Source organism: Halichoeres trimaculatus, unplaced genomic scaffold (assembly GCF_033239565.1).
Source record: "Halichoeres trimaculatus isolate MK-OKI-2021-1 unplaced genomic scaffold, fHalTri1.1 fHalTri1_scaffold_17, whole genome shotgun sequence".
Classification (NCBI taxonomy): Eukaryota; Metazoa; Chordata; class Actinopteri; order Labriformes; family Labridae; genus Halichoeres; species Halichoeres trimaculatus.
In genome coordinates this window covers 26,744,533-26,751,312 of record NW_027437195.1, presented here as the reverse complement: position 1 = coordinate 26,751,312, position 6,780 = coordinate 26,744,533, and the positions used below count along the sequence as shown (strand labels likewise).

General features: G+C 42.9%; 1 long non-coding RNA gene across 1 annotated transcript in view; it reads right to left on the bottom strand.

The window, feature by feature from the left end:
* Positions 1 to 4,607: 4,607 nt before the first annotated feature.
* Positions 4,608 to 6,780, bottom strand: part of LOC141806713 (uncharacterized) — a 30,084-nt gene continuing 27,911 nt past the window's right edge. Inside the window, exon 5 of the long non-coding RNA XR_012599782.1 lies at positions 4,608 to 5,180. This is a non-coding gene — a long non-coding RNA (uncharacterized LOC141806713). The remainder of the gene's footprint in view (positions 5,181 to 6,780) is intronic.

Genomic DNA, 6,780 nt, shown 5'->3' with positions numbered 1-6,780 from the left:
CTACAGTCAGTCGACTTTGGTGAACATCTGTTGCCCACGTTTCTGTTCTAATATCAAAGTTTTAAAAGTTTGCTTTGTTGCTATTTTACTTTGCAGGAAAATCTTTGTCCCAAAACATCCTGGATGATATCTGAGATAAAAACTCAGTGTTTGTTGGATGGTGTGGTGATGGTGATCATGTGTCACTGTTCTGTTTCCTGCTTGTTCCACAGGACTTATGTGGCTAAAATCAATTGTCTGAGTGTTTCGACTCCATGACTCGCACTGCCATGCTCAGTATTTTCATTTTAAAGTAGAAATCTAGAAACGTCCCTTCCTGTTTCAGCACATTGTGTATCCCTCTTAACTAAAGACTCTACCTTCATGTTATACCTCATTCATGCTTGAAGAAAAACATTTTGTTCTTGGAAACTGTGTGAAAGAACTCAGGCTGCTCGTCAACAATCCAAATACACTGTTTTTTTAAAATAAACTTCTGCTAAAAATAGAAAACAGCATGCAGCTAATTTTAAACAAAGCTCTCTCGTTGCATTGCAGGGTTCGTTGGTTTGAGAGTTGCAGAAACAGTGAGGGACTTCACACCCATGCTGGGACGACAGTATGGGATATGGCTCATGAGTAAACACCCCCACTGAAGACGAGCATGCATCATGTGCAAGAAGTTCATGAAGAAGCAGTTTCTAGTCTGTTTTCCATTTTCATCAGTGTTATAATGTTTAAAACTGATGCCTCCTGGAGAGTGTCGTCTTTACGGTGGCTACAGTGACGAAATCACTCCCTGATCCCCTCATTCCTTATATAGTGAACTCTACAGGGTGGGACACCGTTTAGATTGATATAATGTTCTCTAGAATAGAATAGAATAGAATAGAATTGAATAGAATAGAATAGAAAATAATAGGACTGAGCTTCTTCAGCAGTCTGTTCAGTCTCTGTCTCCTGGATCCTGTCTGCTCACAGCAGGTGAAGCTCTTCCAATGTGGCGTTGGTATCAGGTGTTAGCTCTGTTAGCCATGTCTGTGAATAGCATGATGTTACTCTGTCTTCTGGTATTCCCTCTGTTGCTGGGTTAGCACGGCTAGCTTGTCCATCTTGTTGGAGACAGATCTTACGTTCCCAATAACGATGGATGGAAGGACAGGTCCATGTCTTCACTTCTTAGCTCACATCTGAGAACCAGCACGTCATCCTCACCTCCTTCTCCTCACCTTGTGGGAAATATTTGGCCTTGCACCAGTTAGCACTGACATGCTACAGGCTGCTAACAGCTGATTTCACATGTAAACAATGCAGCCATGGTTACATATAGGATATCCAGACAAACACAGGAGCAAAAGTAGTAAAAATATCACTGAAGCCAAAAAAAGTTTGGTGTCCATGACCAACAAATGAGCCATATAAAGTAATGATCCACTCCAAATGCAAAAGGCAGCCATAGCCAACAGACAGGTTGGCGCCTAGCACCTATCTGTATATGATAACCATAGTTTCACACATTGATATGTGTTTTTAAAACAATGGTAATCATATGAAGGACATCATATAAATAAAAACAGTTGTTTCCTATGTATGGAAACTTACCTTTCCAATTCAACTTTATTTGTTAAACACTTTAAAAACAGATTCTGTTGACCAAAGTGCTATACAGAAAAAAATCAATAAAATAAAACAAAATAAAATATGTGGGCTACACAGTGGCTCAACAGTTCGCGCTGCAGCCTCACAGTGAGAAGGTCACCGGTTTGATCTCCAGGGCTGGTGGGCCTTTCTGTGTCGAGTTTGCATGTTCTCTTCGGGTACTCCGGCTTCCTCTCACAGTCCAAAAACATGCTCACCAGGTTAATTGATCACTCTAAATTGTCTGTAGGTGTGTGTGACAGGTTGTCTTTCTAAGAGTCAACCCTGCGATTGACTGGCGACCAGTCCAGGGTGAACCCCGCCTCTCGCCCAATGTCAGCTGTAGCCACCCACTACCCTGAACAGGATAAGTGGTTCAGAAAATGAATTAATGTTGCATATTGTGATCGTCACCAACGCTTAAGTCCTACTTTAATGTTATACTCCCTTTCAGCAGACTGTCTGCTACAATTTGGGGTTAGTTGCAGGTTTGTACGATAATTTGTTTCCTGACAGTGTTGACAATTATGATGACCCAGTACGTTTCATATTCCAGATCTTAGTATCCAGAATATTGCCAGGATCTGGATTGTACTTTTACACCTTTCAGAAATTATGGTGACCTTGTCTTGTATTGTTTTGCAAAGCAATCCGACCATTTATGGTGGAGTTATATACACATATGGTGAAAACGGCCTATCACTGTTCATGAATCTGTTTCCTGTCAAGGCATCCAGCCTGGAAATTCTGTCAGTTATTATTCCTTGCTCCTAATTTATTTCAAATATTGGACGGGTTGATTTGTTTTTATTTATAACAGTGTGAGGCCTATGTTTCTTCCCTCTGCCATGTCCTCTCATAATGTCAGACAGAGGAACTTTGTGAAGGACACAGACGTCACCCGAGATCAACATCAAACCACAGAACAGCATAATCCGACTCTGGTTTTGCGCTCCACATTGTTCTGACTCCTGTTTTTGCATCTCATGTTACCTCCTTTCTGATTCACAATAAAACATCTTCCATCCACCTTTTCTCCAGATCGTACAGCTGTGCAGCTTGAAGCCGCTATGTTTCCTTCCTCTCTGCTCAGAAACTGACTCTGGATTGGAGATGTTGTTTTGAACTTTTGCCAGAACTAAATGCTGTGTCATTTTGTCTGCTCATAAAAAAAGGAAAAAGATGAAACAAGCTGATCTCATTTGTCTGGATCGGGCCTGACTTGAATGCAGAATCAGATAAAAGACGATTAGAGATATCATAAATGGGCAGTTAAAGAAAAAAGAGGAGCTGGAACAAAAAGATGTAGCATTAAATCAGCTGAACTGATTGTGTAATGGGATAAAGTGGCAGAAATGTGTCCCACATGTTTGAATAATTACTCATCCTGTTTTATCTGATGGTTTTGCTGAATCTCTTGAAGTTGGTTGCATGCTGCTGGGAGCACAGATTGCTCACATGCTAAAAATATCCTTCATGATACCTGATAATAATATTTCTTCACCCGGCTGTGGCAGACACACCCTCGAGAACAAAGGAAGTCTGATTTTCTGCTCTTGTGATCTCACATTTGCTTTGTTGTTCCTCTGTTTGAAGAAAAAGAAGAAATAACTGAGCGACAGCAGCTACCTGATACCTGCCGGCTGTCACGCCATTATGCTGCGTTGCATTTCTCCAGTATTGATCACGCTGCTCGTCTAAACATGACTAATGCACTGCTCTCAGGTCCAAACATCACTTAGCACTGACGATCAAACCCAGCAGATCCCACAGACGGCGAAGTGCCGCAATGATCTGCTCCAGTTTGTGGGATGTTTTCCAGAAGGAAAGAAAAATGTCCTGATAGATTTTCTGATAAAACCTGATGCTGACGGAGGAGAAGTGCGTAACATATTTCAGGAAAGCACCTGAGAAGCACACGACCTACATCAGTGATCCTCTCCTGGCTCAGGGCCGAGGCGTTGTTTCCCAGTTTCAGAAAGCACTTAGCCTGCGTCTAATGTCCGTTCATGTCCATCTTGACTTCATGACGTTATAGTATCCAAGGTGAGTCCCTGAGGGATCCCTGCTTTCAGCCTCAGTCACATGTTCACTCTGCTTCACGGACGGATAAGACTCCAATGAGCCTGTTGTTTCAGAGATCCCTGTCAGACCATGTCATGAACATCCAAATTCATGGATTTATTTCTATTTGTAGTTCCTCAGGTTTTTCTATGAGTTGGTGGAGATGGGACTAATCCCAAACTGAAAAAAGTATACCACAAGACAAGATCAGGCAAGACCAGGCAAGACCAGGCAAGACTAGACAAGACAAGACAAGACCAGACAAGACCAAGCGACCAGGCCTGACCAGGTCAGACTGGACAATAAAGATGGGCAATGAGTGTCGGATATTTGAAAAGTCATTAACCTAACAAATCGAATACTTCACGTGACGATTGCAGTTTTGTGCAGGATGCCGGGGCTGTTACACGTCAATTTCACAAAAAGCAGTCCAAGTGGGACGGGAAGTTGTGCACGGAAACCATGTACATGCCCAACGACTTTCAAAATAAAACAAACCGTGTCCGATCGTATTTAACTTGACCACAGCAACAAACTGACATGATGAACAGAGCCAGACCAGAAGTGAACATGCCGGTGGATTTACAGCCAAAACAAGAAGGCAAAGACGCTCAGAAATGGATTGGGAAGCGCGAGAACTCCTTTTAAAAAAATGAACGAAAATGAGGTGCAGTGCAATCTCTGCAAGGTTAGTCAAGCATATTCCAAGTCATCAACTATGCACAGCCATTTGACAGCGGGGTAAGTATGGCGCTGTCCACAGATCAACAGTCACCTGAAGAAGTAAGTTTGATGATCGACGCTCAGAGCGTAACAGCCCTCTCCATCTTTGTCAAAGTGTAACGTTGGCAGTTACGCGTTAGACATGTACCGATCAATTGGCTGGTCGATCGATCGATCGGTGCCGGTTTCCTTATCTTTGGGGGATCTGTAAACGGTGATCAGGGAGTAGTGATTGACCCATCCTTACATCCATCCAAACTGATTTCTGGTACTTCTGGGAAGGTTTGACAGCCAGCCTTTGTTGCTTTTTGCTCTGAGACCTAAAACTTAGGACACTTTATTGGTTGTTTAAGTTAAAACATAAAGATTTTGTTGTTTTACAGATATTGTTTAATGATTTTCAACAAAATAGGATTGGAACATTGAAGGTATATGTTTTCAGTTATAAAAAATAAAAAATAAAAAATAAAAATCGGTAACAGCCCAAATCAGTATCAGCAGGTCAGGCTCTATAAAGATCGGTGACCGGCCAGAAAATTGTGATCCGTGCACCCCTAGTACATGTATGTGGGTGGTTGGTGGGCGGCGGCTTGCAGGGGGGGTGACAATCTTCAAATAACTCTTGAATAGTTACGAGCGAATATCAAATAGCTCTTTTGCTTGAAATGCCCATTCATACCAGTACCCATCCAACACTGCAATGCGGTCCTGCTGCAAAGTGGTCCTGCCGATAACAACCAAAATTCCAATCTCTTGTTTGCTTGTCATGTCTGATACTTGAAGGAAAAACAAACAAAAGAAAAAAAGAAGAAGAGTATAAGAAGTTTAAATATCTTTGCACACAACAATGCCCTTATCCACACTTCCATTACAAGTTTTTGAAACCTTAATATTTCATTCACTGGGCTGTGCAACGCCGTCTCATTGGTCCTCTTCATATTTCTGTCAGTGTGGTGTTACTAGCCAGGTGACCACATTGGAAAACATGTCAAATGTAAGAATAAACCGTGATAAAACAAAAAACTGAATGGTAATTAACACGTTTAAGTCCCAGCCCTGGATAAGATTTGAAAAGAAAAGTAAAGATTAGGATAAAATAGAAAGAAAAAGAAAATATAAAGGATGAAACAACGTCAGAATCTCAAGGTTTGGTAATAACTTGATAAAAAGTCTGTGGTTTGTGTCTTTTTCTTATTGCCTTTTCAAGTCAACTGGAGACTCCCGTTCTACAAATATTAAAAAATGTTGCATTTATTTAATTTTTTGCTGCTTTCAAAGTGGTTTTTCAGGCTTCTTTATTCAGAGAGGACAGGACAGTGGACAGATCAGGAGAGACAGTGACAGTGGGTGAGTGACGTGCAGGAAAGAGGCCATAGGCTGGGTTCAAACCAGGGTCACCTGCCGAGGGCTTCCCTCTGGGGACCGCCACCTAAACCTCCAGGCCACACCAGCACCCTGATTCAAATATATATCTTTGCAGAGGCCCAGGATGTTCCTAACCCTCTTCATTGGTTTGAAATGCCTTTGACATGCTTTTATGATGCTGTATAAAAACTTGTAGTTTACTCAAGATGCCCTGACCTGATTCATCCAACAATTCAACAGTTGAATTGTTTATTATTTGCATCTTCCTCGTGTCGGTAGGCCTCATGTGGTGGTCAGTGAGCCCATGTTTGTCTTATCTTATTGGATCTGGTTCCCAGAGGCTTTTTCTGATTGCTCATTTGCTTGCCTTGACATCCAGAACAAACTTAATCAGCCCGAAGCCAAACAGACCAACTCTTGACAGGCACCGTGCTGTTGGCTTGATACCTTCACTTTCCTGTCCAGAGTCCCATCCAAAATCTGTCTCTCCTCTCATCTCTGTCCACAAAGACACATTTCAGACTGAAGTGTGTTGGACTGAGTTAGAGGCAGACGTCGATTAGCTGTTTCACCTTCTGATGTCGGAGCTGGAGCCAGAGGCTGACATTGTGATCGTCCTTGTCCGATTATCCCGATCAATGACACAGAGCAGAGGAGAGAGGAAGACGAGGAAGAAAGGGAGGAGGATTAGAAACTGAAGGATGTGTCTGTGTTAAGGAGGAGGAGGGGGGGGGCAGCTCCTCCCATAATTAAGTTAGCTTGCTGTGCTGGAGGTCCATGTTTACGGGGCAGGCGAGGGAGTTTCCTTCACTCAGTGGACAGCTCTGGGCACGGAGCGAGCCAGCACTCTCACTCTCCTGTTTCTCTGGTTATTTTCTGCGAATCGTCCGTCTGCGCTGCGACTGGAGACCTGCACGCACGGGCTGATAGAGGACGAGCCAGGGGAAAGCAGCAGCAGCAGGAGCAGCAGCAGCAGCACCTGCTTAACCCTCCTCCACCACCTCCCTCCCT